The sequence below is a fragment of the Canis lupus genome, chromosome 6, assembly GCF_011100685.1.
Source record: "Canis lupus familiaris isolate Mischka breed German Shepherd chromosome 6, alternate assembly UU_Cfam_GSD_1.0, whole genome shotgun sequence".
Classification (NCBI taxonomy): Eukaryota; Metazoa; Chordata; class Mammalia; order Carnivora; family Canidae; genus Canis; species Canis lupus.
In genome coordinates, this window is record NC_049227.1 from 49,380,615 (window position 1) to 49,407,063 (window position 26,449).

Here is a 26,449-nt window from a genome sequence, read left to right on the forward strand (position 1 = left end):
CAGTTGGAAACATAAAGGAAAATATATCTATATTCAGATGACATTTCCATATTCATCGATTGAGAACTTAGTTTGCACTAGGCACTGCTCTGGGTACTTTAATGTAAAAGTACATGTGGAGTTCCCCAATCTCTTGCAAAAGCTCATTTCCCTCGTATGTAGCTGGTATGGTATGAATTTGAAGTGGACCTTGTGCAATGGAAGCAGGTGGTTATTTGGCATGTCTAATCATGGCAGGCAGTGTAAGCAAGAGCATGGGGGTATAAGAGTATGAGAAATGTCCAGGAAACAGTAAGTAGTTGAGTTTGGACAGGTCGAAGAGTACTGGATAGAGAGTGGTGAGATATATATAAACTTGGAAGAGAAGGTTGGATTCAGTGTAGTGAGAGCTGCAAATGCTGGCAGAAGGTATTTGGCTTTATTTCTTTGAATGAATGGAACTCACTGAAGGATTTTGAGTAAAGGACTAGCACAATGTCTTAAGAATATTTTGGCAGCAGTGGATAGGTTGCATTAAGTAAGCTTCTTTATGGAATCTTAAATGGTCCGTGTAAAAGGCAATGAAGGCTTGACCCAGTAGATAACAGGGAAATTGGAAAAAGAGATAGATGGAAAACAACATGCAAATGATAAGACAAACTCTTCATTGGCTAAAAAGTTTCAAATGTTGGCAAGAAATATAGGGGAGGGGATTTACAGGCTACATCAGAGTTTTAAGGAGTACATTTTCAGTAAAAATTAAGTAGACGTAGAGATATCCAATGATGCCATTCACAGAAACAGGGAAGTCACCAAGAAGGCAACCTTAGATTTGTTTTGGAATATGTTGAGCTGACTTGCTGGATGGGCCTTGGAGCAGAACCAAGAGAAGAGCCATGTCAAGAGCCATCCGCCCCAAGAAGATAATCAAAGAGGTCAGCATGGGTAAGACGGTTGGCAGAAGGGTAGAAGAAGAGGATGATGACAGACTTGAGGAACGGTTTAATGGTGAGGATGTTGGAATAGTAGAAAAACTAGTGAGAGACAGAAAGTCACCTACAGAAGCAAGAAGAGAACAAGGGTCACGCTTTGAATGGATTCAAGGAAAAAGAGAATTCTAAAAAAGGGAGAAGTCAGCAGTATTCCACATAGCAAAAGAACTAAGGAAAATAAAGATGGAAGGATTGATTTCTTCTCTGTTACCAAAAATGCCTTAGTAAAAGGCAGTTAGAATAGCAGATGAGCCTGAGGGCGCTTGACACAAGTCACCACACATTTTAAAGGTGGATGGAGTTCCTGGCCGGAGCCTGAGTCCTGGCCTCCCGTGTCACCCTCTTACTCTCCGAACAGTATGAGCTCCACCACCTGCTCCTCCTTCTCTTCCAACTACCGGTCCCTGGGCTCCAAGCAGTCGCCCAGCCAGCGGGTTGGCCAACCAGCATCAGTGCGACCAGGGTCTATGCAGGCGTGGGGGGCTCGGGCTCCCAGATTTCCATGAAGAGAGAGCTCCACCAGCTTCAGGGGAGGTTGGGGGCCCGGCTGTGGGGATGGCCAGGGGTCTGGAGGGCATAGGGGGCATCCAGGGGGAGAAGGAGACCATGCAACATCTGAATGACCACCTGGCCTCCTACCTGGAGAGGGTGTGGAGCCTGGAGGCTGATAATCAGAGACTGGAGATGAAAATCCGGGAACACTTGGAGAAGAAGGGACCCCAGGTCAGAGACGGGAGGCATTACTTCAAAACCATCAAGGACCTGAGGGCTCAGATCTTTGCAAGTGCTGTGGACAATGCCCGTATCGTTTTGCAGATTGACAATGCCTGGCTTGCTGCTGATGACTTCCAAGTATGAGACAGAGCTGGCCATGCACCAGTCTGTGGAGAGTGACTCCAGGGGCTCCACAAGGTCATTGATGACACCAATGTCACTTGGCTGCAGCTAGAGACAGAGATCAAGGATCTCAAGGAGGAGCTGCTCTTCATGAAGAAGAACCACGAGGAGGAAGTAAAGGGTCTACAAAACCAAATCACCAACTCTGGGTTGACGGTGGAGTTGGATGCCCCCAAATCTCAGGGCCTCAGCAAGATCATGGCAGATATCCGGGCCCAGTATGACGAGCTGGCTCAGAAGAACCGGGAGGAGCTGGACAAGTACTGGTCCCAACAGATGAAGGAGAGCACCACAGTGGTCACCACACCGACCGCTGAGATAGGAGAAGCTGAGATGACCCTCACAGAGCTGAGATGTACTGCCCAGTCCTTGAAGATCAACCATGAACTCAATAAGAAACCTGAAGGCCGGCTTGGAGAACAGCCTGAGGGAGGTCAAGACCCGCTACATGACGCAGATGGAACAGCTCAAGGGGGATCTGCTGCACCTGGAGTCAGAGCTGTCCCAGACCTGGGCAGAGGGGCAGCGCCAGGCCCAGGAGTATGAGGCCCTGCTGAATGTCAAGGTCAGGCTGGAGGTTGATTGCCACCTACTGTTGCCTGTTGGAAGATGGGGAGGACTTTAGTCTTATTGACGCCCTGGACAACAGCAACTCCTTGCAGACCATCCAGAAGACCACCAACCGCAAGATCGTGGATGGCAAGGTGGTGTCTAAGACTAACGACACCAAAATTCTGACACGTTGAGGCAGCAGAAACAGGGTGCCCTTTGAGGAGCAAGAGGCCAATAAAAGGTTCAGAGGTCTAAATAAATAAATAAATAAATAAATAAATAAATAAATAAATAAAATAAAGGTGGATGGAAAATGTGAAGAACTCAGAAAAAAGATAGTAAAAGGCCAGAAACAAAATGAAAACAAGGCCATGGCTACATGGAAAGCCGAATGAACACCCAGAACAGGGACATTTTTCTTTGACCCATGTCCCAGAAGGCCTTGTTAAGGAGTATATGTTGTAAACACTATACCTCAAACCACAAGTCACATAAACCAACCATTCTGCAGTGGAATGTGTGTGGGAGGTGGAGTAGATTTCCTTTAAAAACATAGATTACATCCTTCTTTGGCTCAATCACTTTCGATAGCTCCTTGCCTCACACACAATCCTTTCTAAACTTCTTATCTTGACATTTAAGAGACTCGGTAAGTTGGGTCTGTCTCAATATTATTTTTCACTGTTTCTCAAAAGAAGTCCAGGCTGATCTACTCAGTCTCCCCAGATTTCTTCTTAGTCCCTCATCTGCACCTTTGCTCGAACTATTTTCCTTACCTAAAATCTTCCTCTTCTCTCTGCTGCTCTAGTCTATGAAACACCTAATGCTCAAAGAAGTCAAGTGCCATCTTCTCTGTGCAGTTTTATTATTCAATTTCTGTAACATTTATTTTGGGGTTAATCCATACATAGATGTTATCTCCAATTATTCGGCATTATACCTTCTTTGGATTATAAGCTTCACGAGGCAAAAAAATTTATTTGAGAAGCACCTAGTATAATACTATTTTCAAATCAAGGCTTTTATTTATTTTTTTAAGATTTTATTTATTTATTCATGAGAGACACAGAGAGAGAGAGAGAGACAGAGAGAGAGAGAGACACAGAGAGAGGCAGAGACACAGGCAGAGGGAGAAGCAAGCTCCATGCAAGGAGCCTGACGTGGGACTTGATCCCGGGTCTCCAGGATCAGGCCCTGGGCTGAAGGCGGTGCTAAACCACTGAGCCACCAGGGCTGCCCATTGAGACTTTTATTTAAAGTAGGTTCCCTGGGTGGCTTCCTTCAGGGCTTGAAGTCATGACCCTGAGACCAGGACCTGAGCTGAGATCAAGGGTCAGATGCTCCATTGACCAAGCCACCCAGGTGCCCTCAAATTGAGTTTTTTTTTTTTAAGATTTTATTTATTTATTCACAAGAGACACAGAGAGAGAGAGAGGCAGAGATATAGGCAGAGGGAGAAGCAGGCTCCGTGCAGGGAGCCCAATGGGGGACTCAATCCTGGGACCCCAGGATCATGCCCTGAGCCAAAGGCAGATGCTCAACCACTGAGCCACCCAGGCATCCCAAATTGAGGGGTTTTTAAGTTGAAGTATGTAAGCATGTAATTTGATGAACATCAAAAAACATATCTATCTAAGCACCGCCATACCAACCAGGGTAGAGAGCATTTGCAGCGTGGTATTTTGTGCCAGGTAAGTGCTCAGTAGATACCAGGCTTGGCACAGAAAGGAGTAGGCAGGACCAGGAGGATGAATCTTGAGCTTGAGGTCTATCCAAAAGTGTTGGGTCATCTGAGATCACATGAAGTGAAAAGTCAAATACTGAGGTTGGGGTGGGGGGTGATGGGGACAGGGGGCAGGATTTAGTAAGTCCAAGCAGGTTGGGATTGTCCTATCATGGGCTATGCAGACAAAGTTCAGAAACCAACAGGCAGCAGGGAAGGCGAGAATGCTGGGGTGGCCAGGCCAAAGGCAGCTTTACTTCTCTAGTTGAGAGAACTTGCCCTCTTAGAAATGCTAGAAAGTGAAGGCTTGCAGTATGTGGTGCTCCTAAGTCCTGAAGCCATGAGATTTTTGAGAAATTCTCATTAAAAACATTTGCTTAAGGGTGCCTGGGTGGCTCAGTGATTGAGCATCTGCCTTTGGCTCAAGTCATGATCCCGGAGTCCTGGGATCAAGTCCTGCATCACGCTCCCCACAGGGAGCCTGCTTCTCCCTCTGCCTGCGTATCTACCTCTCTCTCTGTGTGTGTCTCTCATGAATAAATAAATAAAATCCTAAAAAAAAAAATTTGCTCACTGACTGCCTGGCTGCTGATGAAAGTGAGAGCTTGGCTGACTTGGATGTTTTGCTGTGCTGTATTAATAAAACACCCCACTCCTTTCCCCATGTGGAAACTGCATCTGACTAAGAGTATATGAGAAGGCTGAGAGACCGATCCCAGCAGAGTACTTCTCTAACGTTATGCTAGATTGCTTTGATCTTGTAGTTAAACAGCGTTGTCATTTGTCAGGCATCAGAAGGCTCAGAGTGCCCACGGAATGCCTTCACCTGGTGGTCTATGTGGCATCTTGAATTCGATGTGTTCCAGGCTGAGCTCTTGTTCCCGTCTCTTCTGTCTAGCCTTCTCCATATGATTAAATGTTGCACCGTTGTTCACAATAAAATTCTAAAAAGTTCAAGGAGTCCTCTTTGATTCGTGTCCTTTCTTTTGTACCCAACATCAGAGCCATCAGGTTCTAAGCTAGCTGCATCTTTGAAATGTATCCCAATTTTGTGTAGCACACAGTTTAAGCAGGCGAAGTTTGGAGCTATGTTGCTTGGGTTGAAGCTTGGGCCTGCCACTTACTAGCAGAGTAATGTTGAACGAGTGCTTCAGTATCCTCATACAAAAAGGGAGATAACAATATCACAGGGTTATATGTAAAAATAATGTTAACACATATAAAGTACTTGGAATAAAGCCCAGATGTAGTCGGTGTGCAATTAAGGCTAATTCTACCTCTCGATCTACCATCTTAATCCAACCCCATCTTCTCTCACCTGTATTACTGAAATCATTGACTTCTACCCAGTTTCCCTGCTTTTATTTCCACCCATCTTTGGTCTACACAGCTATCAACGTGAATTTTTAAGAATATAAATCAGATCAAGTCCTTAACCCCTACAAAACGCTCCATTAGGTTCCCAGCCACAAAGGAAATCTAAAGTCCTTACCAGGGTCAGTGAGGACTGGCTTCTGCTGATAACTCATCATCCACAGCTCACTCTTTGCATTGGTTTCGCTTCATTTCTCCCTTCCTATTGGTTCTCAGATATGCAAGTCATTCCTTTTTCCCGCCACTTTACCTAAAGAGAGAGAGTGGGGCTGCTGGAGAGGGACACAGGGAAAGGAAGAGAGAAAATCTCAAGCAGGTTCTATGTCCAGCACAGAGCCTGACTCCAGGCTGGATCTCACAACCCTGAGATCATGACCTGAGCTGAAATCAAGAATTGGAGGCTTAGCCGACTGAGCCACCCGGGCGCCCCATGCAAGTCATTCCTGGTACAGACCTTTGCACTTGCTGTCCTCTTTCCAGAAATCTTCTTCAGCAAGCCCTTTGCATTAAGGTGTCCTCATTTTATTCATCACAGCTACTTAAAGAAGTCTAGCCAAATCACCCTATCTCCCCCTTACCCATTTTATATTTCTTTTGTAGTTTTTATCAATCCTGAAAATACACTCTAATTAAAATTGTTTCCTTGTGTATGAGCTGTTTTTGTGACTCAGTGTCAGCTTTCATAGTCTATCTAGTTCATCAGCACGTCTCTGTGGCTAAAACAGTAACTGAACATCATAGGAACTTAATAAATATTTGTTGAGTGAATGAATGGGTTAATTTTCATATCTTCTCATACTCTCAATACATCCACCCCTGCTCCAAATCAAACATCACAGAGATCATCCAGCTCAATGCTCTCGTTGCATATGGGGGAGAAACCAATTGACCAAGGTGAAGGTTGTCTTGGGACTACCTCCTAACTCCTGTCCCGGCATGCTTCGGTATATCATGCTGCCAGTCACCTTCCATCCAACCTCTTTGGTGCCTTGGTGCTATTGGCAACACACAGTAACCCAGCACAGGTAACTAAAGGATATGCAAAGGCCTTCCTCTCTTACGTTCTATCTGTATAAGGTTTCTCTGTCTCCTGTCTTCCTTTTCTCCTTCCACCTTTCTTTCAGCTAGTCATCGGAGTTCCAGTCTTGTTCTACCCTCCCCACTGGTCCCCTGGGTAGTCAAGTCCATTGCTGTGACTTCAGCTACCATTGACATGCCAATGAGCCTATCCCTTCAGCCCAGATTTCTCTTGCCATCTCCAACTCACACTTCCTACTGCTTATGAGGCCTCTCCATCTAGATGCCCTCCCTCCTCCTGGGCATCACACACTTTGTATTTCCAAAACAGACTTTATTCTCCATCAAAATAGCTTTTCCTTCACTGCTGTCTATCCAATGGATGGAAACAGGTTAGTTAACCAGGCAACTTCCTCACTTTGTGCTTCCTTCAAACTTAAGGACATACTGACTCTACCTAAATAATTATTGTATCTATTTCTCTCGTTCCCACTGCTAATGCTTTAGTTATACCTATTATCTTCTCTTATATGGATTACTGTAACAATCACCTAATTATTTTTCAAAATTTGTGCCCCTTTAGTGAGGCATTAAATCAATGTTCTGGGCCATAACAAGCTTTTAAAAAACATCTTAAGCTCACTTCTTTGATATAGTCCAGAAATTAGCAGGATCAAATTAGTAGCAACACAGAAATATTTACTGGCACTCTTTCCTTTTTTTTTTTTTTTTATAAAGGTCAAAATACTCAAAATATTTTCAATGAGTACAAAGAAACATCTAACAAAGAAAGCCAGTCTTCTGCTCTGATACACCGAACTCGAGTGGAGAAATGCTGCATATGAATGGCTCTCAGTGGATAGCACTATCAAATTCGGTGGAAATTTAATTTTAGTATGATTTTATATCCAACATGGTCATGAAAAAAGTTTGTTTCTCCGCAGTGTTACTCTCCATACTCCTTATGTCTCCTGCCCCTTTGCTCCTTGGAATAAATGCTTTCCCCTCGCTACATATTAGCTCTCGCAACCATCTTGGATTTGAAATAGCCAGATACAGTTACTTCAAGTTAGCCCAGTTCCGTGATCTGGGCAGGAGTGAAGTTTTTCATTCACCATGAAATTTTTTCCAGCGTCAAGGAGTCCAATAATCATGCCCCCCCTCGAATCTTTCCCCTTCCTGAAGCTTACTCTGAATTTGGGCAGGAGTCATTCCATGACTGTCTATCACCAGCTTAGCAGGTTTCATGTCCTGGTCCTTGAGAGCAACATGCACAGGGTAGGGTTCCTGTGACGGCCAGTGAAGGGATGACAAGGGGTCTCTGATGTTGACTTGGCTTAAGACAAAACAGTCAAACCTGATGTTCTTTCAGCTTCCTGGCCCTGTGGTGTTAGTCCCGTGGCCTCCTTATCTCATTTAGTTGTTTTCTAGGTTGCTGCCGCCAAGCTCCAAGAGGGCTGCAACTGTGGGGGGTTCACCACTCTATCTCAAGGGCTTTCCCCAGTCTACTCCTCCACACTATTTGCATTTCTGACCATCTGTTTTTGTTATGTGCTTTGTGGCCTCTGAGAAAACAGTCTTCCACTTGCCTCAATGTCTTCCTGTCCTGCATAGGGCCAGGTGAACAAGCATTCCCAGCAAAGGTACTGCTTTCCTGTGGCAGGGGACCCTTTCACGTCCTCCAGATCCATCTGGCCTGACATTCCCAGTATGCTGGGCCTACCCGGGCCTGTGGCCACGTGGAGGAGAGGGTCAGCTCCTCGTGGCCCACTGAGACCACCAGGGCAAGGACCATGACCAGATGAGGGGACTGAGGCCATGAAAAGACCTCACCCTCCCCACACAGGCTTACTCCCCTGCCTGAGGTCATTTGTCCCTCACACCCCGACCACCTCCCCAGCCCCGCAGCCAGCCCTGCTGCCCGCCCTGCTGCCCAGCCATCTATAAGCAGAATTTTTCAAAACATGCAATAGAACAGAATGGAGTAGCAGACCATGCAGTAAAATTCCAACTGTTTTTTATGGTTGTATGTATTCAGGGTTTACAATGTAACACTGTGGATCATGGCCAAAACATTTGAAAGGTCCTATTTTAATTTGTTACTCTGCCTCTATTTTTGTCCACCTTATGTTCACTTTCCACCCTAGGAATGACCTTTCTAAAAAGTGAGTGCAAATAAGGAATCTTTAAGCACCATATACCAAGTCATGCAAGTCTAGCATTTAATAACGGTGTGATAATGGAAGACTTAGATCAACGCTGACCCTCCAGCTCCTCATCTTTAAAGTTGGAATAATAGCTTCATGAATTCAAGGCTGTGGGCCAGCCCCATGCCAACCACTTTCAATCATATATCCCTAATCTTCACAGAAATCCCCAAGTACTTATTGTTACCCTTACCTTGTTAAGGAAGCTGAAGCTCAGAGAAGTAAAGAAACCAAAGCTCATGGTCAGGTTGCTAATACCTTGCTGAGCAAGGAGTTCATTTCCATATTCCCCATGCTCTTTTATAGAAAGCATGTATTTCTACCCATCTAAAGTCTGAGATTTATAATCACATGGCAACTTCTATTGACTTCTCACACATTCATTTAGCTCAATCAGTTCGGTATTTATTAAGTATCAGTTAAGTACACAGCACTGAGTTGGGGACTAGAGGGAAAAGAGAGGAGTATAATGCCACCTGTTCTTATGGAACATACATTTGACTCGGAGAGAGAACACCGATAGGCACGGAACAACTGCAAGCTGACTAGAGGTGCTGAGCTCCTGAAGTACATTGGACATGTAAAAGTTGTAACAGGTGTTGTCCCATTATAAATTTAAATGATAGTTAATAAAATAAATCAGTTTCTATTTTGCGCAATGCCTGAGGGATCCAGAGTATGGGTATAATTTACAGATGAGGGCTCTACATGGAGATACATGAGTCTAAGTTACTTTTTTTTTTCTTTTTAAGAATATAGCATAAGATGTCCCATTTCGGAGACTAGGATTATTGGACTAACATAGTCTCTTGCACTTTAAAAGTAAACCACATATATTTGTGCTTGATATAATTATCGATATATATATTTCCCCCTCAAATAAATTGGTCTGCTCTGTAGTCAAGAACTAATAGGGACCAGTTTTTTAAACATCATTCTTTAAAGGGCTCACAGGAAGCTGCCTACTTAGTCACTCATCAAGACAAGCCTCGCCCTTCCACACTTTGTTTACTCTCTCTGCTGTCCCTGTTTATGGTTTCCAATTGCTTTTCCACTCCTCTAGTGAGCACCATGTTCTGGCAAAGCTGGGAAATTCAGTTTCTCCCTGTGTTATGAGCTTACCAGCATTTCCACCAGGAGTTCTGTAATATGAATGGGGTGGACAGACGGCTGGATGGACAGGCGATGGACAGTAGGAGAACTGAATGCTGAAGCTGTGGATTGGGAGGGAACCGCCTGGAAGGGCGCTGCTGCAGCTCAGGGCCCAGCCCTGGTGCGCGAAGGAGGCAGGAGGCCCCACGGTATGCCCTAGGCCCCTCGCGGTGGCTCAATTGGAAGAAAGAGTCACGTTGGATTTCTCTCTGAAGTATTACAAGAACCCCAAAAAACTGACATGAGTTATAACATTACCTTGGTTTAACTAACAGTCACTCCAAAATTCTACAACGTTGTTACCATTTCCTGAAACTAAGCTCTGTTGTATCTTGGCTGCAACCTTTGAGAAAACCCTAAGAGGAAATCGGAGGAAGAATGGAGTTTTCCATTTTCTTTCTTTTAATTTCTTTGCTTGCAAATAAAATGGGTATTAAAGCCTCTAGAACAAAATCAATACGACTCACATCCTGTTTAGGTCAGCTAAATGACATACGTGTTTAGGCAGAAACCAAAAGTTCCTTTCACTTTTACTATTTTTTCCACGCTAGAGGTTCAGAGGACACCAGGATATTTCGCAGCTGGATGGGACTTTGCCAGGTAGGTGCACACGCCCTGCAGTAACGTGCTAAATGGGGTCGTTGGTCAACGAACCGAAGGGTTAAAAGTTCTTAGTTCTCTGGAAAATGATCAGATCCATGGTAAAATATCCAGAAAAGATCTTTGAAAACATTGCCACAAGTATGAAAACTAGACAAAACATTTGACAAGAAAAAAGACAACTTGAACTGTAACCCATACAAGCCTCGCAGCCGCCCTAATATTCCCAGCCGGCCCGAGATAACGGGATTCCTTTCTTGTGATGTGTGGGACTTAATACGTATAAAAGAAAACAGTGGCTTATGCTCAGTGACGGCACGATATGAACGTTTACACATCATATCATACTTGGCAGGAAGATAGCATGGATCCGGTTTAACCCACCGCAAACATGCTATCAGGTAAATACGTCTGAGGCCTGGTGGGAATGTGAAGGGACAAGCACCTCTCATAGGCTGTGATGGTTACACTTGCAAAATAAGAAGCCAGAAACTCAGAAATGGAAAGTAGACACACACTCCCTTTTCCAAGACAATGTAAAAACTTCCAGGCTATGTGGAATAGAAGAAAAAGATTAAAATATAAAGAAAGGTACACACAGCAGAAAAGCAAAGTATAAACTTTACAAACATTAACAATCAGATGGAGCATATGTTACCCTGGAGGAAGGGCTCACACTGGTTTCTCGGGCATGCCAAGGTGAAGGGACAGGATCTCAGAGAAGGTGCAATCACAGAAGCAGAAGCTTGGTTTCGTTCACTCGGAAAAGATATGATTGTATGTATGCCTCTGGCTGCCTCTGGCTACATCACTGTGCTGGATGTAAAACTATCCTTTAGAGGTGAAAGGTTGGGATTTTGTGACCCATTCTAGGGCTTGCATCTTTACATGCACGATCAAATAGTTCTGAAGTTTGAATCCAAGGGTATGTTTTTTAATGTTTTTGGTTTTAATCCTTTTTAGAGGGTGCAGACAAAGAAAACAGTCACATGAAGCCATTGCTGAACTAATCTGGGTTGAAAGTGATGTGTGGAAGAAAAAGGTGTAGTGTTGTTTGTATACGCATGTGTGAATGTGTGAGTGTGTGTGCGTGCACGTAAGTGCGGATGTGTTGAGCACGCACTGAGGTGCTAGAGAAATTCAGCAGACCTCTCTCTCATCTACTTATTCACCTCCTAAAGCCACTCTTCAGCTTTCAGATTCCTAAGTCACTTGGCCACATTTTTTGGTGAGAGGAGTCTTTTGCCCAATGTCTTATTTATGTGTCCCAAAATAAATGCTTGTGGGTGAGTTTCACGAATCATTTTCTTTTGTTAATAGTTTCAAAGGAAACTGATGGTCCCCAGATGGGATGTGGGCGGGGCGGTGGAGGGGGAGATGGGTTAAACAGGTGATGGGGATCAAGGCGGGCCCTTGTACTGGTGAGCACTGGGTGTAATATGGAAGTGATGAATTACTAAATTCTATACCTGAAACTAATATTACACTGTATGTTAACTAGCTGGAATTTAAATAAAACCTGGAGGAAAAAAATTTCAAACAACCATGGTTTTGGTAACTAGCAGCATTTCAGCCTAAGGTATAATGAATCATTATACTTGAAACGTTGAGCATCTCTCTTTGTGTGTCTCATGAATAAGTAAATAAAATTAAAAAAAGAAGTCTTTAGCATGGTTTATCAGGTGCTTTGGGATTTATTTGACCCTTGCCCACCTTTGCAGCCTCACTCCATCTCTCTTGCCCACTCAACCCACAGTCATTCTGAAAGCCCCTTAGGACCTTAACTCATCAAAGGCCTCGCGCTGCAGTGCCCTTTGGGTTCTCCGGGAAACAGACTCGGGCAGGGTTAGTGCTCAGGATGTTTATTAGGGAGTGCCCTTGAAGTCACCCCCGTGGAAGGGAGGGGGCGGAAGCAGGATTGGAAAGGGAGAAATCAGGCTGTGAGGCCCATGACAGCCTCAGCCAAACGTGCAGGCTCCTGTGCCACCGAAAGGGCCCCTCAAGTGGCCTGTGCGGACGTGACCTTGGGCGAGGCACCTTTCTGCAGCTGAGGCAATGCCCATAGGGCTGCCAGCAGAGCCACTGCCTGGGGCAGCAAATCCTTCCTCAGAGGAGGAGCTGTGCCCGGTTTGCATGCTCACCTCTCCTGGCATTTACCTTGCAGAAAGCTCCTTTCTCCAGTTCACCAGGGGAACTTCCGCTGGTCCCTTAGATCTCAGTGTAGTCCTCACTTTTTTTTTTTAAAGATCATTTATTTATTTATTTATTTGGAAGGAGAGAGAGAGAGAGCAGAGACAGCATGAGCAGGGGTGGAGGGAAGGGAAAGGGAGAGGGAGCATCAGACACCCCAGGGAGCAGAGAGTCGGACTTGCAGCTGGATCCCAGGGCCCTGAGATCCTGACCTGAAGGCAGGTGCGTAACCAACTGAGCCACCCAGATGCCCCTAGTCCTCACTTCTTTAGAGAGCAATTCCTGGGTTCCTGAACTAGCTCGAACTTTTCACGTTTCTTTAGGACCATCCTTGCCAGAATTCTCCTCACACTTAATTGTGATCAGCCGATGGTAACTCCACGAGGACAGAGATAACTTCCATAATAATCTCCTCTGATCCTCCGTGCCTACCACAGTCTTAGCACATAGTAGGTACTTGATAATTATTGACTGAATGAGTGAATGAATCCAAGGCCTGAAGAGCATTGCGAGGAGGAAACACTTTGCACTTGCCAAGCCTTCTAATATACTGACTCCTTGAGGCATGATGTTGAGGCAGAGAATTCCTTTGGATCGTGTTGTCAGACTGCCCACCCCATCAGTCCTGGGTGGATCACATTCTAGCTGTGTGACTGTGGGTAAGTTAATTAATCTCTCTAAGCCTCGATTTCTTTACCTATAATAATAATAATAAAAGCAACAATAGTATTTTCCCCCTAAGGCTGTTGGGAGGGTTCCGTGACATAATCTACATGAAGGGTTTATCATAGCTCCCGGAATTTAGTAAGGCATCAGTGAAAGCTAGCTGTAATTGCCATCTGTAAGTTCTTAATATACCTTAAAAAGGAGAAGAAATATTAGGAAAAATTTTTTATATTTGTTATTACAATGCATCAAAGTAGTGAAAAATTAGAACTCTATTGATTTCCCTACACTTGCTTTATGATGTAGGATTAGTTTTTATTTAGTTTTATCTGTAGAGGATGGAGAATGGCATTATCTTCTCATTTGCTTAGGGTCTTCTAAGGTTTTAAATAAGTCCTGTTCTTGTCCTCTCCTCACACAACCTAGGCATCTAATTCAGCACACTGACCATCTTGTACCTTACAAATAGTGGATGTGTGCACGTGCCTGTGTGTGTGTTGTGTGTGTGTGTGTGTGTGTGTGTGTGCATGAAGCATGCCTTTGCTTATGTCTGAAATGCACCTTAGGAGATTTCTGCTTCAGTATGAATTGACTCTTCAGCTCAATAAACACCTGCTAGACGAGGTCTTCCCTACTTCTCCCAAGCCACTCCTGCTTTTAGAGGAGTAAAAGCTTTTACAGGTAAATACCAATAAGACCATTTACACATCTGGACTGTTGTGCCCCTGCATCACGTCTCCCCACTAGACTTGAGCTTCTTGACAGTAGACCTTCTTCATCTTTCGTATCTGGCACATTCCGACCCTCAGTGTTTGTTGAGTTGACTTGAATTAGAAGAAAAACACCGGATCCCTTCAGAAAGACACAAATGATAAAGAGGTTTAGGTAATCTGCGATACACTCAAAAAACGAAGTAGGATTTAAAAAGCAAGAAGTCAAATGTTTTCTTTTTAATAGAAACATAATACTCATGCCTGAAATATTAACGTACTACACAATGACTTATCACAAAATGCACATTGGACTAAAGGCCAGCTTAACAAATGGACCATTTCAAAGCCCCTCTGGTGCCCCCTCGAGCACTGATCCTGATAGAACATTTTCTTTTATGTCAGAAAGCATAGCTGAGCCCTAAGAGGTTAAATTTTTCCCCTCATAAGGAATTTCAATAATTAACTGTCCTATGTAAATATTTATTTGTTTATATATGGAAATCATTGACAGGAAATAAATAATTGCCCTGCCCTGCTTTCTTTAGGGGCTGCCATGGCAACAGGATGTCAGTCACTTACCTCCATCCTTTCACTGGCATGTACTTTCACATTCTCTCATCCTATAAAGAAATACACTTAGCAGCCCCCTTCTATGCCTTTATGACTCATTTCTGGGGGAGTTCTTTTTCTCCTTTGTCTCCCTTTACTCTGTGTTCTCTGTCCCCTATGTTCCTCCTGATTGAAATGCTTCCCCCAGGGAACTGAATCATCTGACTGCTTTCTTTCTTTCTTTTTTAAAGATTTTATTTATTTATTCATGAGAGATACAGAGAGTGGCAGAGAAACAGGCAGAGGGAGAAGCAGCCTCCCTGCGGGGAGCCCAATGTGGGACTCGATCCCAGGACCCTGGGATCACGACCTGAGCTGAACCACCCAGGTGCCCCTGACCGCTCTTTTTTCTAACTCCACCATGACTTATTATATACTTTTTAAAAATCTCTGGGAGGAATTAAAGTTTTCGTGAGCCAGTGTGAATTCTTTATTTAATCTTGCAGGTAAAGATTAAGAGGGTATAGTATATGAAGATAGGTCAATGACATAATAGAAAAGATGACAAATTTAACGAAAATGATTTATACTCTTCTGAGTGTCCGGCGTAAGAACATGAAGAAACTGAAACCACGAGCAACCTCAGAAGGGTTGATAGTAAGAGTTGTACTCAGGATACGTATGCCACAGTGATATAAACAACCCAGCAGCAAAAAGCTTTAAAAGGTACAAGTAACTGAAAATGTTATTTATTAGTCAGCTAGAAGAAAGAAAATTAATAATCAGAAGAACAGACTACTTCTCTGGAAATGTCTCTTTTCTTTATGTGTCATGGTACGTTAGCTTTTTTTTAAAATTATCATTCTTAACGGTTCTTTCCATTTCTTGTCAATCTATGTCATTTAAAGAATTGATATTTGCTGAGATTTGCAACTCCAAGATCTTGCATGCTAGGAACCAAAGGGCTTCTCTTAAATCTTAGTGAGATGCCTCTCATTATATTCTTTAAAAACATTAAAAAGGGGGTGCCTGAGTGGCTCAGTGGTTGAGCACCTGCGTTTGGCTCAGGACATGATCCCAGTGTCTTGGGACGGAGTCCCCCATCAGGCTCCCCACAGGGAGCCTGCTTCTCCCTCTGCCTGTGGCTCTGCCTCTCTCTCTCATTAATAAATACATAAAATCTTTAAAAAAACATTAAAAAAGTTGGACTAGTAAATATGTTTGAACTCTCCTTATATATTAGGGATAGAAAACTGATCTGGGAAATTCAGTGCTGAAGATACCTGGTGACTAAAATGAAGAAGAATGAATTTTGGGATGTTCTAATATCCATAATTTCACAATCTCACATAATTTCACAATAGTTCAGTGAAAGTGTCTTCAATAACTTATTCCTCCCATTTGAAAAAAATAAAGGGTGATGAAGTTACAAAAATCCCACCTAGAAAAGGAATCTTTTTACTGTGTCTATTCATATAAGTGAATGTTTCTCGGATAGATTTTGAGAACCTCGGGGAAGAAAATGTGTCTTACTCATCCACAGCACCCAGGATGATGCCTAAAAATGTAGATGTTTCAAGCCTCCTAACCTACAAATCGCAATGTCAGCCTCAGGATCTCTCTCTCTCTCTCTCTCTCTCTCTCTCACTATCTACTTCCAACAGCCACAGAATTGTTACCTCAGAAGGGAAATGTCTTTGAATCTCATATTTCTTCGCCATCTTCAATTCTCTCTCCTTAGAAAATCTTGTATCTGAGGAAACTAATCCCATTCATGAGGGCTCCACTCTCATGACCCACTTTGCTTCCAAAGGTTCCACCTCCAAATACCATCATAACAGGGATTAGGCTTCAACATATATATTGGGGGTGGGTGGACATAAACATTTTGCCTATAGCAGTATCTCTAACACATGGTTTAAAATTTTTGCTGAAAGCTGGAAGGATTAAATAATAGTAATAGAAAAAATTTCTGACTTTTTTTTTAAGATTTTATTTATTTATTCATGACAGGCAGAGAGAGAGTGAGAGGCAGAGCCACAGGCAGAGGGAGAAGCAGGCTCCATGCGGGGAGCCTGACATGGGACTCGATCCTGGGTCTCCAGGATCACACCCTGGGCCGAGGGCGGTGCTAAACCGCTGGGCCACCAGGGCTGCCCTGATTTTTTTTTTTTTTTTTTTTTTTTAAAGACCAGGTAACAGTTTAGAAACAAGGTGGTGGGTGAAAGCAATCTGCTTTCAAAATGTTTTCAAAACGTGATTGCTTCAGTGGGCATTTAGTAAAATCATTAAGAAGACGATACAATTAGCAAAGAATAAAAACTATTAAATCTAAATAAACAATGCCACAATAACAGCAGCTAACATTTATTGCTCAATTACTACAGAATTGTTCTATTTGCTTTCATGAGCAAACTCATTTAGTCCTCACAACAACCGTATTAAGTAGTTAGTACGATTATGAGCTGCCTTTTGAAACTGAGGCACTGAAGGTTTCCCTGTGAATACATGAAACTAGTAAATGTCGCGACTGGGATTTGAACCCACACAGTCTGGTTTGAGAGCCGTGTGCGTAGCTTCCACACCAGATAAATAAAGAGCCACAGAAAGAAACGAATATCAGAGAGAGAAAGATTTTTTCAAAAGATTAAAATTTCCTATCTCTGTTCTTAGGGGAAAGAGTCAAATGAGAAAAACCTATATACAAATAACTGGTAATGTTTCTTAATACTAGGCTGGGGTGGGGGATGCCTGGGTGGTTCAGTCGGTTGAGCCTCTGACTCTTGGTTTCAGCTCAGGTCATGATCTTAGGTCATGAGATCCAGCGCCACATGGGCTCCTCACTCAGCAGGGAGTCTGCTTGAGGATTCTCTCTCTCACCCTCTGCCCTTCGCCCTGCTCCTCTCTCTCTCTCTATCTCTCTCTCTCCTGCTCTCTTAAATAAATAAATCTTAAAAAAAAAAAAAAGACTAAGCTAGTCCAGGAAAATTTATAATGTTTCTATAGAGTGTGGTTAAGGAAGGCAAGTAGGACTCAAACTCTAAGAACTGAAAGAATGTAACATAAACATGGATTTATGGAGAAAGCTTTGACACATACCCATCTAACACTATGGGACAAGCTTCAGGGATACGAAAGAACTGTAAAATATGATTCCTGCTCTGAAAAAGAAACACTGCTGTTGCAGAAGATGTGATGGTCACACACAAAGTACTTAGATAATAGATAATAAAATCTTAAATTCTGTGGTACAGGTAAAAACTGCAATTATAGAGCACCAAATGTATGTTAAATAGTAGAGTTATTTATTCCTAAAGGGAATTTTGAAAATTAAACTGGGAATTCTTATTCTCAGATGCTTCCAGAATCATCCCCTCCACAGAAATTAAAAAATAAATAAAATCGCTACTCCTAGAAGATTCCATAAAAATTAAGTTTAAGAGACAAAGAACAAAACTGACATACATAGTTCTAGGCTGAATTTTGATTAAAACACACACACACACACACACACACACACACAACAAGCTTTGTTTCGTGGTATGAGTAAAATGGAATAGCAGTAGGAAAACTGCCTCAGGAAGTCAGAACACAATATAAATCAGTCAAACTTTCCATACCTTTCTAGTTGCAGGAAATCTTAAAATATCACTCCATTCTGCCTGTGTGTGCAGCAAAGGCAAAGGTTTTAAGGCATTCAAAATACTTTATAAGGTAGAGATTTTATGTTTTATCAAATTAAAGTGACAACTTACGTGTTAACCTTATCTATGAATGTCATTTTGAGGAAGGGGAGTACATTATAAAAATTATAGGAAGTCTTACCGAAATGGGATGAAAGAACTCTACAAGAAAAAGAAATTAACTCAAAGTGAATAAAAGAAAACAAGATATTTTTCTGGCTATTCAGGATGACAGGTTTTAAGCTCACTGAAATGATAATTAACTACAGAATCAGAACTACCTAGACTAGCCAGGGTGCTGCTGATGTGGAGAGGGAGGGGATTTTAGGGACCCAAGGACCAGAAGACAGACTGGAAAAACAGAGGCCTCCTTGAGAATATGCGAGATGATACAGAACTATTCTAGAACTTACTTCTTGAACTGAGAAGTTCAGAGTTATTTGGGCTTAATTATCTGGCGTCCAGATAGTTTGGAATGAATTGCCAAATTAGGCATCTCAGAGGTCAGTGCAGTTATTAGGTCCTCAACTTTATTCTCCAAATAAATTATAGCTTGTTTCAGGGGTGGTTAACGTCCATTTCTTCCTTCCCTGTATCTACTCCTTTGGATCCGAGCTGGTTTGTGACATCTTTGCCTAAGAGAAGACAGTGAAAATGATGCTGCATGACTTCCAACCCTAACTCCCAGGTCTTGAAGCCTCTACTTGAATCTCTTGGAATGCTTGCTCTTTATTTTTATTTTTATTTTTTTATAAATTTATTTTTTATTGGTGTTCAATTTGCCAACATATAGAATAACACCCAGTGCTCATCCCATCAAGTGCCCCCCCTCGGTGCCTTGCTCTTTAATTTGTCATGCCGTATGAAGCCAAAGTCAGAAATGGAGAGTGGCCACTCGGAGAGAAGAGAGAGAGAAATGCCCTCCCAGTCCCCAGCTCTTGCAGATACTCTGGCCCAGGAGCAAGACACGTGAGTTTCAAAGACGCTTTCAGATGACTCCTGCCTCAGCTGACCCCGCCTGAGAAGTGCCCAGCCTTGTCTGTTAACCTCCAGAGCAGTGAAACATAATAATAAGTTATTGTTTTAAGCTACTAAGTTTTGGGAAGGTTTGTTAACCCAGCAGTAAATAAGTGGGACATGCAATTAATATTTGAAGATGGATCTCACAATTTTTAAAAATATTGTATTTATTTATTCATGAGAGAAACAGAGAGAGAGGCACAGAGAGAAGCAGGCTCCATGCAGGGAGCCCGACGTGGGGTTCGATCCTGGGTCTCCAGGGTCACGCCCTGGGCTGAAGGCGGCGCTAAACCGCTGAGCCCCTCCAGCTGCCCCAATTTTTTTATTCATTCATAACAGTATAAAATTCTGCACCACCCTGTCATTCTTGAATATAACTAATTCTACGTATCTATCATATGTTTAACTGAGCGATACCTTCATACTGTTATTTCATTGGGCCCCAAAATAAGTTGTATATTTTGTTGAAATTTGTAAGGCTATAAAATGGCACAATAAAAGTGACATATACATATTCATGTATTCCATAAGTTTATATATTTTTTTTGTTTTTTTTTAATTTTTATTTATTTATGATAGTCACAGAGAGAGAGAGAGAGAGAGAGGCAGAGACACAGGCAGAGGGAGAAGCAGGCTCCATGCACCGGGAGCCCGACGTGGGATTCGATCCTGGGTCTCCAGGATCGCGCCCTGGGCCAAAGGCAGGCGCCAAACCAATGCGCCACCCAGGGATCCCTCCATAAGTTTATATTAATGAAAAATGGTTATATATTCTTTTTTTAAATAAATAAACTGTAATATTTAGAGCAGCTTTAGATTCACAGCAAAATTGAGCAGAAAGTACAGAGCATTCCCATATACTTTCACATATTTGCAGAACTCCCACTACCAACATCCAGGCCGTACTGGTACATTTGTTACAATGGATGAACGTACGTGGATGCATCATTATCACCCAAATCCATAGTTTACATTATGATCACTGTATGATTTATGGGTTTTGACAAATGTGTGATAATGACCTGTATCCACCATTACAGTACCATACACGGCCCTAAAAATCCTCTGGGCTTTGCCCATTCATCCCTGCCTCCCTTCTAACCCGAGGCAACCACTGATCTTTTTCCTGTCTCTGTAATTTTGCCTTTCCCAGAATGTCGGACAGTTGGGACCATATACTTAGTACGTGGTACTTTCAAATTAGCCTCTTTCACTTAAAATATGCATCTAGGTTTCTCCCATGTCTCCTCATAACTCGATTATATATTCTCATCGAAAGAATACTTTGTCATATTTTCTTATCCCTGACTCATTCTTTAAACCCTTTTACATTTAGTTTCTGTTCACATTCCTCTATGGAACCTCATGACCTTAAAGGTGACAAAAGATTTCCTAGTTCCAAAATCCAGCCTTTTCTGCAGCATTGACTATTGCTGTCCACTAACTCCTTGAATTCTTGCCTATGGTTTTGTGAGACTGTTCTTTTCCTTCTCTTCAGCCTTTCCATTCTCCTACCTTTTGAATCACCATCCTACACAGTCTTCGAGAGTAGGTACTCCCCAAAGGCTGCCCTTGGCCTTGGCTGTACTCCTCATTATCATCTCAGCATGTCTTTCTCTCACACCCACATTATCTTCCGTATCTTCAATATCTAAGAATAATCTTTGATAGTTTCTCTTGCTTCTTACATTCAGCCAGTTACCAAAACCTCTCAATCCTCCCTCCTTGTGACATCTTGAGGTTGTTCCTTCTTCTTCTTCTTTTTTTTTTTTAAAGATTTTATTTATTTATTCATGAGAGACACAGAGAGAGAGGCAGAGACATGGGCAGAGAGAGAAGCAGGCTTCCCATGGGAAGTCCAAGTGGGACTTGATCCCAGGACCCCAAGGTCACGACCTGAGGCAAAGGCAGTTGCTCAACCACTGAGCCACCCAGGTGCCTGTGGTTGTTCCTTCTTTCCATTTCTTCAATCTCTTCCCTAGTTGAGGACCTCATTAACTCCTCTTTAGAATTATAGCCACAATATCTCTGCCTTAGGCCTATTTCCTTCTAGCTCATTTTATTCAGTCTTGCTAGATTAATTTTCCTGGACTGCCCTGCTGATTGATGCCTACTTTGGTGTCATTTGACGTATAAATGTACATTTAGGATGATTGTAAAAACTGTTGTTTTTATACATAATTATGAATAACTTGTAGCTAGATAAAAAATAGTTAAATAGGGCACCTACCTGGGTGGCTCAGAGGTTGAGCGTCTGCCTTCCACTCAGATCATGATCCCAAGGTCCTGGAATAGAGTTTTTCATTTATTTTATAAATGAAATCTTTAAAAAATAGTTAAATAAATAACATCTATCTGGTGAAAATGCATCAAATGAAATAAAAAGACATCATCTTCAGTAAACTGATTATCAGGAGAGGGTTAATTAGATGACACAAAAAAGAATATTATATCTCTTTTGAGCCAACAAGAATTTATAAAATTATGAATGCGAGGCAGAATCATAGATATATAATAATTATAATATTTATATAACAGTACTTGTGTGCTGGCACTCTAAGGGCAATGGTGATATTAAACAAGTTACTTCAGCTTTGTATGAATCAGACATTTGGAATGAAGAACCAACTAGCAATAATTTTTAATGGACAGTATGGCATATCAAGGATGAATTCAATTGTACTTCTGCTTTACTTGCCTACTGGGAAGTTTCTGGGTCTCAGTCAACTAATAACATAATGAGTTGGACTGAAAGATACCAATAGAATGGAAAAACAGAAAAGAAAAATATCATCTAGTTGTCATCAGCACTGAAACAAACATGATTGTCTGTTGTCAACTTGGCATCACTGCTTTCCCATTTATGATCCATGCATCTCAGAGGAAAAATAGAACTATAGTTCCCAGAATCCTCCTCCCCAGATGGTTCCAGGTCAGAGTCTGCCTGGAACAGGCACTTATGTGACATCGGAAAGGGAAAGAGCAGAAGCTATTTTTCAAGCAGGGCAGTGACAGATAGATGTGTGGGCTGACAGTAGACATGAAGTTCACAACAGCTTCTGGATGAGTTCCTACAAGTTACCTTCTTTGGTTCCATACACAATTGAGATGACTTAGTGGTAGCTGTTTGAGAATTACCTGTTTTAGTGCTGCAAGCTTATTTTTTTTCTAAAGATTTTATTTATTTAGTCCTGAGAGAGACAGAGAGAGAAGCAGAAGCACAGACAGAGGGAGAAGCAGGCTCCTCACAGGGAGCCTGATGCGGGACTTGATCCCTGGACCGGGATCATGCCGAGTTGAAGGCAGATGCTCAACCGCTGAGCCACCCAGGCGTCCCAGTGCTGTTCTCTTTTATAGCTGGTAGAACTTTCTGGAGGTTGAGAGAAAGAAGCTCCCGAGAAAGTTCTCAGAGCCAGCCTCCTTGGCAATGCAAACTGAGATTATTGGCACAGCTTCCCCGATCTTTAATCTCTTGACCCTTCCAATGTTTGTGGAAGCCTCTAATTTCCATATTAAAAGTCTTGATATTTCATCTAGATACAGTAGCTTTTGTGTCTTATATGAACTTTATTTAATACAATGTGGAGGTTACTATGCATTGTCAACACTGTTTTGACAGGGTCTTCAAAAATTACTATGCATTGTAATATGGTAATAGAATTGTTATCCAAAACCAACAAAACATACTACATATGAGAAATTTTTTAATTACCTTGTCATATACTTATAAAACATGTTTAAACAAAATGGAATAAGAGCTATAATGCTTAAAAAGGGTGATTGAACATAAGAAAGCTTTAAAAACTTTCCATATAAAAAGTTTAACATAGCAGGCCTTACAGAATTGGCCTGCTTTCAGAGAAAGTAAATCCTCTGCTGGAATCTCCTAAATAAATAACTGAACTTATATGCCTCAAAACCATAAATGTTTCTTAGGTAATATATACTAAATATTCTCCTATTATTCTACTGTAAGTGTAACCTCTTTAACCTTCTTGATTATATTGTAAAAGACTTTCTGGACATACTCTAACAATCCATATTCATACTTGCATTGTTCAAGAATGCACATTTTACTATATCGTCGCCTTCATTATGATATTTTTTCCACTTTTTAGCTAGTAAGATTTCAAAAGCATTTTAAAGAAATTTGTTTCTTTTGGCCTTTGATTTATCTGGCATTTATAATATTAGTCTTATCTAGGTAAGAAAACACAAATCTAAAAACCAGGAAACATGATATTATTTTTGGTTCTCTTGTGGATTTTTCAATCTGGCCAAATATTTGTGTTTTCAGTTAAAAAAGGAAATTTTTTTTAAAAAAGGATTGTTTGCCCTGACTCTTTCTTTTTTTTTTTTTTCCTCTATGCCCAATGTGGGGCTCAAACTCACAACCCTGAGATCAACAGTCACATGCTCTACCAACTAGGTGCCCAGCACTCTCACTCTTCTTTCTCAAAGTAGCAACATTTGAAAAATAAAAACAGAGGAAAGTCAATACATTTAAATATGTTAAGTTGAAAGCAAATATTCATTGTCTTATTTATATTTGTTGGGTCACACTAAGTACTGGGCAGTACAAGGACCTGAGGTTGACTCGAGGCCTCACCCTCTGGTAGGCACACAGACTAGCAAGCAGGCAACAATGCAGGCCCATTGGTCTTTGTCCAAAGACTGTCCACAGGTGTTTCAGAAGCAACACTCTTTGTGGAGTTTTAGAAGGGTAAAAATAGAGTCCTGCATCTGCTCTGTGAAGAGCCTGCTTCTCCCTTGGTCTATGTCTCTGTCTCTCTCTCTCTGTGTGTGTTTTTCATGAATATATAAAAAAAGAAGGATAAAAAATATATATATAACATTCAATATGTAACATCCCTGATAGAGCCTACGGCAGCCTCCCATACACAAATACAACAACATTTCTGCAGTAAAATACAACATTATAAATAGTTTCACGTCAGTTCAGGTCAGATTTTGCTGCCAAATAAGACTTGGCACCAATCAGAAAATAAACTTTTGCTTTTCAGAACTGCAGATAAAGAACTGTAGACCTGCATTGTATGTTCTAGGCTAGAGGTAAGAACAGAGTACAATGGGAATGTATAGGTTTGGTACCCAATCCAGGCTGGCTGAGGGCTCATGCATTGGTGGAGAGAATATATAAATTAGTTCATAAGTACCAATGAAATAAAAAGGTCTTATTGTGTTATTGCTCCAGAGAGGTGGGAGAAAAGTTGAAGAGGAGATTGTTGCCTAATAACGAACTTTGAAAGACAGCTTTTGGGTTTTCTTACTTTATTGTTGTGTTACAAACTGTCAGATACTTCCCATTGTTGTGTTACAAAGTTAACAATGAAAACATTATTGTCCTGTCAATTCAATTCTCCTACTAACAGAATGAAAAATATTGCAAACAACACATTAAATGGCAACATCTTCATTTAAACAACTATTTCTCGCATGTCTAGGTTATAGTTCAAGGTTTTTATATTCTCTTAGTATTCAGTGGGTCTCTCTGGCCTAGCCAGGCTCCCTCCTACCCCACCATACAGCTGATTATCTGACTTTCATGCCTGAAAACTTTAATAAGAGCTCCTTGTTGAAAAAAAAAAAATTCTCTCTCATGTATATACACACTATCTAAATCAGCAATTTACACACAATCTGGGGAAGAGCACAAGTACTAGGAAGCTTTATTGGGATTGCAAACTGGAGGGTAAAAGGGTAGGAGGCAGGACAAGGGCCCATGCTCAGGAGACACATACAGAGCAACATGATCCAGGCCAATGAAGAGTTTATTTTGGACATGCCCCTTAGAGCTGAAGTGTATGGAAAAAAGGTCCAGAACTAGAATCCTCTTAACATGAACTTAGAATATCTCAATGTATGAAATATTTGTGTGTGAAGAGTCATTTCTTTTTTATTGTTGTTGTTTCTTCTTTTTTCTCTTATTTATTTGTCAGAGAGACAGAAAGAGAGCACAAGCAGGGGGAGCAGCAGGCAGAGGGTAGAAGCAGCCTCCTAGCTAAGCAAGGAGTCAGACTGGGCTCTATCCCAGGACCCTGGGATCATGACCTGAGCTGAAGGCAGATGCTTAACCGACTGAGTCACCCAGGTATCCCTGGAGAGTCATTTCTGAAGTTTGTTTTCTATAGTATTTTTAACATTCCTTTTTTTCCAATCTTACTTGCACAAATTATTTGTGATATTTTTCAAGGTGGGCTTCACTATACGATGCAAATGCTGGACCTGATCAAGATGTACTTTTAAAATATTTAAAAGCTCTAGAAAATCCCTTGGTTTGTACACTGCAATGTATTTACAAATACAAAATTCTAAACACTAGCTATTCATTTTTCCTAATTGGGACAAAGGTAAGGCACAGAATATTAAAACCTCAAAGATTGCCATTTGATTTATGACTATGCAAACTAGAGAAGCTTGGCTAAACATAAAAATGCAAAGTCTGTTTCATTTCTTGTTCCTTACCTTGAACTTGAATCTGCAAGCAGGACAGAAAGAAGGCATATAATGCTCCCTCTCCCATCAAACACAAACACAAAACAAAATTTTGGGATGCATCCCTCATCCCAAAATCAAACACAAAAAGATGGTGGACCCTAATTCTGTTAGAGTCTCATTACTGCCTCCCATGTCTTAGGTAAGATGTTCACCTAACTGGGAATTTATTTCAGTGATAATTAAAAAAAAATATCTGTTCTAAATGGAACCTAGTTTTCCTAAGGTAAGGTTGATATCAACTCTTGAGAGTGAGTGGTGTGTAAAAGAGAAATTACATTCCTTCTTCCTGCAAACATGGGACCCCACTCCCTGAAATAACCTTGTTTTTGAAGACTGGAATTGATCCTGCAAGATAGGTTGTAAAGATTAAGAAAATAAGAGTCAGAGGCAGAACTATATGGGGGACCCAATTTATAGGAAGCCCAGTCAAAACCAGAATTTGGATTTCTGACTCCTTGTACCATGTGCTTTCACACCATATATGGCAGGAAATGCATTTTCTCAAAAGCGTTCATGCATTCCCTCAAACAAATATTTATTAAGTAGTGATTTAGTCTCTATATAGCAGTACTTGCCGAATGTCAGGCACTGCATGGGGTTACGGCAGTGTACAAGT

At 41.7% G+C, this 26,449-nt stretch overlaps 1 long non-coding RNA gene and 1 pseudogene across 6 annotated transcripts in view; one reads left to right on the forward strand and one right to left on the reverse strand.

The window, feature by feature from the left end:
* Window positions 1-1,330: 1,330 nt before the first annotated feature.
* On the forward strand, window positions 1,331-2,614 carry LOC119872353 (annotated as a pseudogene).
* A 6,510-nt stretch (window positions 2,615-9,124) lies between these two features.
* LOC102153396 overlaps window positions 9,125-26,449 on the reverse strand; it is a 153,004-nt gene continuing 135,679 nt past the window's right edge. For all 6 annotated transcript variants that reach the window (XR_005361138.1, XR_005361141.1, XR_005361139.1 and 3 more), the window contains 2 exons: window positions 21,545-21,600; window positions 9,125-14,201 (listed from right to left, as the gene is read on the reverse strand). This is a non-coding gene — a long non-coding RNA (uncharacterized LOC102153396). The remainder of the gene's footprint in view (window positions 14,202-21,544; window positions 21,601-26,449) is intronic.